Source organism: Oryctolagus cuniculus, chromosome 9, assembly GCF_964237555.1.
Source record: "Oryctolagus cuniculus chromosome 9, mOryCun1.1, whole genome shotgun sequence".
In the NCBI taxonomy this organism is placed as follows: Eukaryota; Metazoa; Chordata; class Mammalia; order Lagomorpha; family Leporidae; genus Oryctolagus; species Oryctolagus cuniculus.
In genome coordinates this window covers 134,802,308-134,814,428 of record NC_091440.1, presented here as the reverse complement: position 1 = coordinate 134,814,428, position 12,121 = coordinate 134,802,308, and the positions used below count along the sequence as shown (strand labels likewise).

At 47.8% G+C, this 12,121-nt stretch overlaps 1 protein-coding gene across 7 annotated transcripts in view; it reads left to right on the top strand.

The window, feature by feature from the left end:
• PUS7L (pseudouridine synthase 7 like) overlaps positions 1-11,873 on the top strand; it is a 91,456-nt gene extending 79,583 nt beyond the window's left edge. For all 7 annotated transcript variants that reach the window (XR_011379098.1, XR_011379096.1, XR_011379097.1 and 4 more), the window contains 2 exons: positions 2,484-5,265; positions 11,742-11,873. The gene's annotated coding sequence lies outside the window, so the exon portion shown is untranslated. The remainder of the gene's footprint in view (positions 1-2,483; positions 5,266-11,741) is intronic.
• The last annotated feature ends 248 nt before the right edge of the window (positions 11,874-12,121 follow it).

Sequence of the window (12,121 nt, the reverse complement as noted above, 5' to 3'; positions counted from 1 at the left end):
TTTTGTTGAATTCTAAGATTCAAACTCAGTACAAGGTAAAAAGAATTTCTAAAAGTTGCACAGTTGTATGTGTTTCTGGTCTACATATGATGTGTAATTACCCAGAGTGTTCCAAAACACCTACAGTCATTATTTTTTCTCCTTACCAAATTTCATCCCATTGGGAAGTACTTCCTGAATAGTTCTTGTTCTTTGGAATAGTTTGGGTAAAATCAATATTAGTTTTTATTATCTGATAAAATTCACCAGCACCTCCCATGTGGTTAGATTTTTTTTAGGACCAATTTTTCTTATTCAATTCAATTCATTTAATATTTAGAGATGTACATTCAACAGACATGGGACTATTCAAAGTTTATATTTCTTTTCTGTCAGTGTTTATAAGTTGCATTTTTTCTAGAAATGTGTCTGTTTCATCTAAAATTTCAAATTTATTGACATAAAAATTTTAAGAGAATTTTAGAATCTTTAGTTGGAACTATACAATCACTCCTTATATGCTGTATTGTATTTTCTCTCCTCTTTTTTTAGTTAATCTTTTTAGGGATTTGTCATTATTTTTGGTCTTCTTAAACAATAAATTTCTGTGCTGATTTTTTTATTATAAGTTTATTTTATATTTCATTGATTTCTGTTCTTTATTGTTTCTTTTCTTCTACTCTGTTTAGTAGTCTTTTTCTAACATACTGAGATGAATATTTACATAATCTGTTTTCGAATTAATGATATCAGTGCCGTCTGTGTGCCTACATCGCTCTACTATGTTTGCTCATTGTCGCCTAGTGACACCTTTCCCAGGAGGTATCCTGATCATTAAGTGACTCATGGCTGTACAAGCATTTAAAAATATAATTTTTTGAAAGATTTATTCATTTATTTGAAAGGCAGAGTGATAGAAAGGCAGAGGCAGAGAGAGAGGTCTTCCATCCGCTGGTTCACTCCCCAGATGGCTGCAATGGCCGGAGCTGCGCCGATCTGAAGCCAGGAGCCAGGAGCTTTTTCCAGGTCTCCTACGTGAGTTCAGGAGCCCAAGGACCTGGGCCATCTTCTACTGCTTTTCTAGGCCACATAAGAGAGCTGAATCTGAAGTGGAGCAGCCGGGACTAGAACCAGCACCCATATGGGATGCTGGCACTGCAGACGGCGTTACCCGCTACGCCACAGCACCGACCCCTAAAGATATAAATTTTCCTGTCAGTACAGCTCTACTTGCATCTTACAAGTCTTTCTTCTATTTTTATTTAAGTTCTACAAGTCTCATGTATTTTACATATACAGATTGAGGAACATAGTGCACTTCCCACCCTACACAAGTTTTTATATATCATAATTTCTTTATGATCCAACTGCAAATATTTTGTAGTTTGTCTGTTCTCCTTTGCCCCTTGTGTTCTCTAGAAGTATACTGCTAAGTTTCAACATTGTGTCTTTGATTTGTTAGTAATCTGTTTGTAGACAACCCTGCTCTGCCACCATCTGCCCCGTCGACTGTGGCCCACACTGAGTGCTCTGGGTGGTGGTGGAGAGGTCCCTCTTCTGGGCTGAAGAGATCACTGTGTGCGGGAGACCTGCACTTACCCCGCGCTTCGTGGTTCTGTCTGTGCAGGCTCTCTCGTTGCTCCTGCTGGGAGGAGGGAAGCCAGCGACCTCCTGTCCACCTCTGGTTGTCTTCCCTGCCCAAATAGGGTTTCTCCCAAACAGCAGCGTAGCAAGGGTGGGGGTGGGCCAGTGGAGACTCATGCATCAAAGGTTTGTCATCCCTGTGACCCTCACAGCAGAAGGCTGTGTATCATCTAACCCCACTCCTGCCACCCCAGGGAGATGTTTGTGTCTTCTCATATCTCTTGTCTGCTTTTGGAAAGATGGCATTAGCTTTTCCCTCCAAGATGTTACCACTTTAACTCACAGTGTCTGTCAGCTGTCACCCCTCGCATCCAAGTGGAACAGAGTTGGAGCCCAGGGCCAGAGCAGAGACCAAGAAAGTGCTGACTCGGAATAGATAACTAATTGGAGGAGAAGATAATTAATACGTCTTACTACCTATTTTCAAATTTGAAAGAATGCCTGTTGTGTTGACTTTTAAAAAAAAAAGATTTATTAGGCAGAATTAAAGAGAGAGAGAGAGAAAGACAGAACTTCCATCCACTGGTTCACTTCCCAAATGACCATAACAGCTAGAACTGGGCCAGGCAGAAGTCAGGAGCCAGAAGCTTCATCCTGGTCTCTCACATGGGTGCAGGGACCCAAGCAGTTGGGCCATCCCCCGCTGCCTTTCCAGGCCATTAGCAGGGAGCTGGATTGGAAGTGGAGCAGCTGGGACTCCAGCCTGCCCTCATATGGGATGCCAGCGTCACAGGCAGTGGCTTAAACCATTTTTTTTAAGCATATGACTTGGATGTTTTTTAAGTGCTATTTTGGGTATTGATTTCCAGCTCATTCATACAATGCTTACAAATTCTTTATGTAACTTTCATATTTTGCAGTTTGTTGAGATTTGCAGTTTGTTTGAAATTTAACATATTGTCCATTTTTGTAAGTATCTTATGTAGACTTAATATATATTCTGAAGTTCAGGATGTAGTGTTCTGTATATGTCAACTAGGCCACTTTGGACTTTTGTTATTGAGTTGTTGATGTCTTCGTTCTCTTTGTTGTGTGCACCCTTGTTCTGTTACCCACGAGAGAAGCGTGTTAAAAATCTCCCACTCCACTTTTCCTTCTTTTTTTTTTTTTTTTTTTTTTTTTTTTTTTTTTTTGACAGGCAGAGTGGACAGTGAGAGAGAGAGACAGAGAGAAAGGTCTTCCTTTGCCGTTGGTTCACCCTCCAATGGCCGCCGCGGCCGGCGCGCTGTGGCTGGCGCACTGCGCTGATCCGATCAAACGTTGCTTTATCTCCTTGGAATCTGTGTCCCTGTGTGCACATAGATTGGAACTGTGCTTCTCCCTGATGGTCTGACACTCCTTCCCTAGTGAAATGCACCCTTATGCCCGCAGTGCTTCTAACACAGCTGCATGTGGGGCCTGTGGGTGCTCTCTGACTGTTGTCTGTGCACAGCCTACCTCATCTACCACATGTGTCCCTGGTAAGCATGCAACTGTTATTGAAGTCAGTTTAATTCACATAGCTGTTGTATATTTCAGTTTTAACTAAGGTATACAGTAATTTTATGTTCAGATAATCATTGGGGTGTTTCACTTCAATTTGTTTTGTATTTACTGTGTTTTGTTTACGATTTGTTATTGGATATTTATTTTACTTTTTATATCCTTCTTTCTTTAGGATTAATCAGGTAGTTTTTATTTTTTCACTGGCTTTTTTTTTTTAACCTTACTTTATACTTGGTGATTTTGCACTTTCACAGAGTCACTTTTTCTTGTTCTTGTAAATTTTTTTAATTTATTTGACAGATAGATTTAGACAGTGAGAGGTAGAGACAGAGAGAAAGGTCTTCCCTCCATTGGTTCACTCCCTAAATGGCCGCAATGGCTGGAGCTATGCTGATCCGAAGCCAGGAGCCAGGTGCTTCCTCCTGGTCTCCCATGTGGGTGCAGGGTCCAAGCACTTGGGCCATCCTTCACTGCCCTCCCGGGCCACAGCAGAGAGCTGGACTGGAAGAGGAGCAACTGGGATTAGAACCTGGCACCATATGGGATGCCAGTGCCGCAGGTGGAGGATTAAACAAGTGAGCCATGGCGCCGGCCCCTCTTGTTTTTGTATTTTTAATAGATATTGCAAAAGATACATTTAGCAGATGTTATAAAATACGGCTGTCTAACTTGCTCATTCACTGAGACATAATCTTAGTAACTGGAGTGTTTTCTAGTATCTTGAAGTGAGCCAGTGAAGGCTGTTATTGGATGGGTTTCCAAAAGTCATTTCCAAACAGGCAGGGGGTCATAACAGAGGGAAAGCAGCAGTGTTAACCTTTGACCCCTCGTGCAGGTAGGAGGCAGTGATGGCTGCGGGTGAATCATTAAGATCCTGGGTCCACTTGTAGGAACGTCTTCGCAGATCAGTAGGGTGAAAGGGAAGAGAAGAGGAGGTGAAGGAGCCTGTCTGTCGTTTCAGGAAAATAACTACAGACTGATGTGCATGCAGCACCGTCGGTGTGCACGGGGCGCCTGCTGCCCTGAACATGCAGGACTGGCAGACACCTAACTAGCACATGTCTTGGTTCTTACGTTCTCCGCTGGGTTAGTTGAAGGCACCACAAAGACAGAAAGTGTCCTTGTGCGCCGGCACTCTCCCCTCTCGGAATTGAGGCAATCACCGCATGCTAGCATTTCCGTGGATCCTGTCCACTTCTGGGCCGCAGAGGCCAGCTGTGCGGTGGCGGCCACTTCACGGCTGCTACATGCGTGAGCCCCTGGCACTTCCCGGTTGTGTTGATGGTGCCCTGATTTGACTGAGGCATTCTGAACTTGGGTTACAACTAAAGCCTGTTCCACAGACTTTAAAGTCGGCTTTCCTGTCCTCACCTGTGGCTCGGGATTCGTAAAACGTTCGCCCGTGCTTGTTTGTGTGAGGGGAAGTCACCCCGCAGTGATGCAGTTTTCTGTGCACCCGGAAGGAAGCGTTCCTTCTACAGGTGGTGCGGGAAAGCCATGATAACAGGAGACAGAATTTTCCCTCCTGTTGCTCCCCGTCTTCGTGGAGGAACGACACAGGACTCTGCGTTGTTCTTTCGTCTGCTCGGCCCTCCCCGGGTTTGCTGCTGGTTCTTCCCGGGTTGGCTGCTGGTCCTTCCCGGGTTGGCTACCGTCCCTTCCACCTCCGTGGAAGGGCGGTTCCCCCTGCCACCTTCCCCACTTCCGCGGGGGAGCGGCACACCGCCGGCCGGCTCTCTCGGGGGCTGCACAGGTGTTCCTCTTAGATGTTCCCCTTAGATGTTCCTGGTGCATGTTGTCTCTCCTCCTTTATAGTCCTTCCACCAATCCCAACTCTGCTACCCACACGCTGAGTACGCTGCTCTCCTCCAATCAGGAGCAGGTCCTACAGTTTATTGGTTGAACTGGAGGCAGCTGCGTAGAAGCTGTTTCCCTTCTCAGCGCCATATTGTGGGAGAGCAGATGCATAGAATAAGTCTTAATTCCAGTAACTTAGTCTAGTCCGGGTTGCTCCCCACACCCTCCTCCGTTTTTCTTTTGTCCCAACTTCAAACGAGGCTGAACAACATCAACTGGCTCAAGTCCTCCTGAGGTCTGAGACGTATTAAGGATGATAAAGGAGTCCGGATAGCAACAACAAGGCACTGGACGTTACCTGTAAGTACCACGGCTCCCTTCCCAGCACTCCTGTGTCTCCTACTGCACTGGAGACCTTGGCTAAACACACGCAAATGTGGGCTCATTTTCCCCTAGGGGGTGGATGCTACGATTAGATTATCAGCCATGTTTTACACACAAGCAGTGTAGGTGATGTGAGGTTGAGTAGCATGGCTTCTCCCAGGGGAGCTAAAGTGCCCAGGTGCTCTGCCTCCCGGTAAACGTTGATTTTACTGCTCTGTTGTTAGTAAGAAATGAAGTCCTGCTACATTTCAGTTTTCTAGTGAGTTCTTTGCATTTTCGTCCCTGTGCAGCTCAAGACCCATCTCCCTCATTAGATGGTAAATATGAGGGTAGGAACCTTATCCGATCTATCTTTGCGTATTCTGAGTTTCTTGACAAACTGCCACAGGAACGCTCAGCCATGAGTGTTTCACGGGGACTCTGGACAGATGAGCAGCCTCAGCTGTAGACCCTGTTTGTCGGGGCATGAGGCCTTTGACTTCTCGGATTGCCTACTCGCCCCCACTTAGGGAAAGGCCGCTCCTTGGCACCACGAGGAGGTGCCGCTGCGCGGGGCGTTGGCCCTGCTGGACAGGCTGGCATGCCTGGTGTAAACCGTACCCGCAGTGGTGCTTTGCTACAGCAGAGGGTACAGAGGGTGGAGCCTGGAGATAAGGTGCAAGCTTGCAGGTGACTCCCCTGCGGAGTCACAGACAGCAGACAGGCTGAATCCCCCCAGCAGCAGTGTGTGACAGCAGGCGTGGCCAGCCTGGAAGCTCGCTGGAGCCTGCGTGTCCAGGGTCAGTACTGGGGATCAGCCATGCACGCAGGGAGCCTAGCTCCTCAATCTCTAATCGCTCCCAGGGGCAGGCCCAGAGTCCCAGACAAACAGAACAGTCACCATAGATCACCAGAAATCCCAGTGTTGTCGGAAACTGACATGGCCCAAGGCCCAGGTATACTAAGATGCTTGTATCAGGCAGGATATTCCGAGGGCTCAGATTCCCTGGGGGAGCCAGTCCAGGTCAGTCCTGAAGATCTGAGCAACAGATAGGATGTGGACATCCCAGATCTGAGTTACCCTTTAACTGCACGTACGTAGATACAGACGTGTGTAGGTGTTGCCGGGTTTGACTGTGTTCCTCCACAATCCAGGCTGAAACCCACTCCCCATTGTGGGGGTGTTGAGGGCTGGGGTCTTTGGAAGTGATTAGGCGCTAGTGCCCTTACGGAAAAGGTCGGAGAGAGCTGCCTGGACCCTTCCTCCATGTGAGGACACAACGAAAGACGCTGTCTCTGTGGCAGACACTGCTGGTGCCTTGGCCCTGGACTTCTCGGGCTCCGGAACTGTGAGCAGTAGATTCCTGTTGTTTATAGATTACCCAACCTATGTGGTAATTGTGTCCTAGCAACCCAAATGGACTGGGGTACATATACACAGATATGTGGATCTAATGCTTGGGTGTAGGAGGGTACAGGGTAATTGATTGGGCAATTAAAGCTTTTAAAGGAACAGCTGCATTCTTCCCCACCATCATTTCATGCAGCAGAGGTCATTTTCCATGCAAATTGGTAGGAGGACTTGTTGCAGAATAAGGGTGTCCTTACCAAGAAGTGACATTCACACACGCAGGTGCACACATGCATGCAAAAGTGAGTGTTACTGAAATGCATACACTTATGATATGAAGGCTCCTTTTATGGCATTCATACATGTAATTATTTCCTCAAACAACTGTAATTTGGAACTCTGTATTTGATTATATGCCACAAAATAGAGCTTATTCATCCAGCTTTTTCCTATGCTTTTTCATTATTTTTTCACAGCTGAACACAGGACATGCTATTTCATTTGGAAGTGTTGACCAGAAATAGAAAGAAACCCTATTGTGTTTTGTTTGGAATGTTCTGGCAAAGCTGCGAAGGTCCGGGCCATGGCTGCCCCATGCCTTTGTGTGCAGCAGTGGAGGCTGCTGGATGCCTGCAAAAGGGCTCCCTCCACACGGAGCCCTCTGACCTTGTGGACCGGGAGGGCTGGGCACCAGCTGGCTCAACAGGAACGCAGTCCAGAATCCACCCAAGGGTGGGATTTCAACACCATTGAAAACGTGTTTGGAAGCCATTGGGCTGGGTGAAGTTCTTTTTAAAAAAAAAATAATTTTTAAAGTTTGTTTATTTATTTGAAAGGCAGAGTGACAGAGAGCTTCCACCCTCTGGTCTACTCCCAGGGCTGGAACAGGCCAAAACCAGGAGCCAGGAACTCCATCCTGGTCTCGCCTGGGGGTGACAAGGACCCAAGTACTTGGGCCATCTTCCATTGCTTTCCCAGGTGTGTTAGCAGAGAGCTGGGTCAGAAGTTGGGTAGCTGGGACTCGAACCGGTGCACTCATATGGGGTGCTGGAGTTGTAAGCTGTTGCTTAACCCTCTACCGCTATGCCGGCGTCTGGGAGAACTTGTTGAGTTCTCATGTAGGTTATCTGATTTGTGGAAATGCAAATAAGAGAAAAAGTTGATGTTGCTTTTAAGGAGTTTGTAGAATAGTGACCTGAAGAACAGAGAGTAATGAAATGCTAGGTCAGGGCACCGACTGGACATCAGATGGGAGCTCTGGGCCAGTGTGAAATTCAGTCTAGGCCACAAAGAAGGGGTACGCTTTGGACAAGAAGATGAAGAGGGAGGATTCCAGGCAGGACACAGGCATGCGGTGAGGTGGGGAGTGGAAGGGCGTGGGTCCCAGATTGGTGCCAGCACTGGCCCGGGTGACACTGAGCTGACGGGAAGGGAAGGACAGTGTGGACGAAGGGGGCTAGCGAGTGAGTGGGCAGAGTTGGGCTGTGCGCCATGGTGAGCTGGCTGGTGTCTTGTGAAGAGGCCCGTCCTGTGCCGCACAGCACAGACCCAGGAGGGCTGAGCGTGAGGGATGAGGCCAGCGCAGCTAATGATTAACAGCGGGCTTGCTGGGGAAGATAAGCCCCAGCTCGCGGGGTTGGCTGATTTCTGCGGTATTAGCACACCCATAGAGGATGGCTTCTAGCTACCAGCTCACAAACATCACCAAGCTCCGTGTCCCAGAAGACGGGCACGCAGCCCACTTTCCCTACAGCACCAGGCCTTGAGTGAGCAGGGGGCACGGGGAGAAGAGTGTGCACACAGCAGCCGTCTGAGGGGAGAAATCGTGGGGTTTGGGGAAGTGGTTTTGGCTGATGAAGGAACATCGAAGATCGGCTGCAGCATCATCGAATGCAGTCCCAGGGCCGGGCAGGGGGCTCTGAGGAGGAAGAGAGAGGGCTGTCCTGGCCGCCCCCATGCGCCCCTCCCACGACCTTTCACCCAGAAGCTGAGTTTCTTTTTCTGTTGTTTTTTTTTTTTTTCTTTTTTTCTTTTTTTGGTCTTAATCCTATCCCAGGCCCCAGGACTAAGCCTGGCCTATGCACAGGAGCCCTTAGGAAGTTTATGAGAGGCAGCTGTGAGATAAAATGAACAGGCTCCAGGGCTTCCCCAAGGGACAGTTTGGTTGCAAGCCCCAGCTGTGCAGCTTGCTAGGCAAATGATGCGAGGTTTGCTTCCTCCTCGGACACGGGAGGGTCGTTGGGGGGTACCTGCACCTTCTCGCGGTGAGTCCTCACGACAGCTCTGCACGGGAGACCCCGGCTGTCGCTGCCGCCGCCGCCACACATCTCACTGGGACAGTGCCTGGCTGCCCGGCCTGGGACTCCCGAGTCCCAGAGGCTTCGATGGCAAATGCCAGTGACAGCCCTGGGCGTTCGCGGCCTGCTGGGAGAAGGAGCCTGGGAGCGCACCCCTGCGGAGAGCCTCACCTGTGCCACCGCCCGCATGCCCCCTCACAGTGCCAGCCGCTCTCACGACTTGAAACCTGCGCTTTCTGCGGGGTGCACCGCTCGCATCTCTCTCTCTTTCTCTCTCTCTCTCTCTCTCACAAACACACACACACACACATCACAGTCACAGCTGAAGTCAAAACACTTGGTAAAGTCAACTCTGCTGTGGATTCCTTTTCATTATTGCTTTTGTATTGTTTGACTTTTAAGTTAAATCACCAATCCTTTGATCTCATTTGGAACTAATCACACATAACTTTTACACAGTCTAAAAAAAGTACATAAAGTATAAAATATTTGTGTGAAGTGCAAGTGGAGCTCCATCCATTCATGTTTCAATCAAGCCACGAGTCAAGGGGTCCAAAAACAGAGTCTTGGATCATTTTTATTCAGGGCACATTTTAATCAGGTTCTTTGAATTAAGAGAATGAATGCAGAAGTAGAATTGAAATTAAATAGATAACGTAGTTGTGATTTTTTTAAGGGTGTGACTTTTTTGCATTTTAAAATGTGTATTGCAACCAGAATTTCACATTACATAAAAGTATTTCTGTGTTTCTGTTGATATCACTTTAGAAACTTTGGAAAACCCCTTCTAAACACCAACTAAATTTCAAAGACGCTGTTCCTTTCAAAGAAACTCTGGGCGGTGCGTGAGGAGGACGCTGCACCCTCTAGGGTACAAGGACCAGCCTGTTACTTCCGGAAGTTGTGTCTGAGCTGCCTAATCATCAGTTTTCCCTGTAACTCCATGTAAACATGAATCCACAATAACCCTATAACTCAATAACCCTGTAACTCTATGTAAACACAAATCCACCCATAATCATGGGGTATATAATTAGAAGTTTAATTGTAACAAATGATTGGATATAATTAGGGAAGCTAGGCAAATTTTTTCCTTTTCTTGGGATATTGGACATAATTGCTGTATAGTATAAAGTCAAAATTAAAATATATGCTCTGAGAATTCAACTTAGATACTATTGTGCTCATGTCTTTACTTAGAAATGTTGTTTTCAGCATGACACCAGATAGCTCCCCTATGTCTACTTGGCCTGACTGAAAACGTTGATGGATAAATGGAAAAATGTTAATTCATAGTGTTTTTTTTTATTTTTTTAAATTTTTTTTGATAGGCAGAGTGGACAGTGAGAGAGAGAGACACACAGAGAAAGGTCTTCCTTTTCTATTGGTTCACCCTCCAATGGCCGCCGTGGCTGGCGCGCTGCGGCTGGTGCACCGTGATGATCCGAAGCCAGGAGCCTGGTGCTTCTCTTGGTCTCCCATGCGGGTGCAGGGCCCAAGCACTTGGGCCATCCTCCACTGCCCTCCCAGGCCACAGCAGAGAGCTGGCCTGGAAGAGAGGCAACCGGGACAGAATCCGGCACCCCGACCGGGACTAGAACCTGGGGTGCTGGCGCCGCTAGGCGGAGGATTAGCCTAGTGAGCCGCGGTGTCAGCCGAATTCATAGTGTTTTACTCCTTTGATAACTCCAGCAAAATGTTATTAGAAAATGTCACTCCACTATGTTTTCAGGGCTTCCTAACTGAGCAACTAGGGAAATGTTGAGTGGAACTGCTTTCCATTTACTTGAGAACACATCGTTGTTGCGGCACGTGTGCTCAGTTGTCCACCCGGCAGGACGCACGTGGAGGCCGAACTCCGTGCTCTGTGCCTGGGACAGGAGGAGAGCAGGCAACGTTGTTCAGTGGAGAACTTTGGAGAGTGGAGGCTGTGTGCGTTGCTGACTCCTCTCCTGTATAAAGGCGTGCCTCTTCCATGGAGCCGGACCCTGGGAAAATATGCACGAAAGAGCCATTGCTGTACACGTAGCCATCTCCGCGGCCTTGTGTGTGCCTGGGTCCCGCGAGGCTGAGTCTCTCCGTGCCATGCCTGCCCTCTCTTCTGAGCCAGCATCGGATGTTCTTCTTTTTCTACCAGCAAATAACCCCCGACTTACATATCTCTGTGTTATCTTTGGGAAAAAACACACAGATAGTATCTTAGCAACAACAATTATAGAAATCACACAGAATGTTATTAAAATCATCAGTTTTTTCCATTTTCCACAGTTGCTCTTGAGATTGTTTAAACCTAAGGCAAATATATTCTTCACACCCTAAAACCAACTTCTAAAATTGTTCTGTTTACTTAAATTCTAACATATTTCTGTAAATAACGTTTTCTTGGGAATTTAAACAGAAGAACCTGTGAAAGCTGGAGACTGGTGTAACGTGACGTGGCCTCATGTCCTTGCTCCCCCAGCAGCTGAGTGGGGAGGAGGAGGAGGGACTGGGCAGAGGGAGTGTGGCCGTGATGCGGTCACAGAGCAGTGCCCAGCCCAGCCTCAGGGGCTCCGCAGTACCCTGAGTTACAGTGCGGAGGCTGTAACTGGGCTTAGCACCCCCTGAAGGCACATCACTCGAACTGGGCTGGCCTTGGAAGGAGACAGTCCTGGGGGAGTCAGTTTTCCCAGACCCCGCCATTCCATCCGCAGATGGCTGCTGGAGGACGCTGTGTTCAGGACACCTCCCAGTGGCTGGGGGATCAGTCTTTCCACTGAAGATGGACTGACATGTCCGCCTGAGGCCGTGATCATGTGTTGCCTGTGTCCCCCTGCCCACCCCAGGTGTCTCCTGTGAGTGAAGCGACTCTGCACAAGCGGCCTCTGACTCTGCACATTTTTCTGGTAATGAGAGATTGGAGGCAGCTTTTCTCTAACAACACTGATCTGTCATCAGAGCTGGACTGACACCACGAACTAAAGGAAAAATACAGACTCCTACAGCTGATCACCAAAAATCCCATACTTCCACAGATTGGTGAAGAATGGAATGAGATGGAAACACTTTTTTTTTTTTTTAAATAAGGTGAGCTCTTCCTTTGGCGTGCCCAGTGATAGGTTCCTGTTTTCCTCAAGTTTCTGCTGCAGTCCAACACTGAGAAGAAATTTCCTAATTTCTCTGAAGGAGCTTTCGGATGTCAGATCCGTTGCTGCAGGTCTTCATG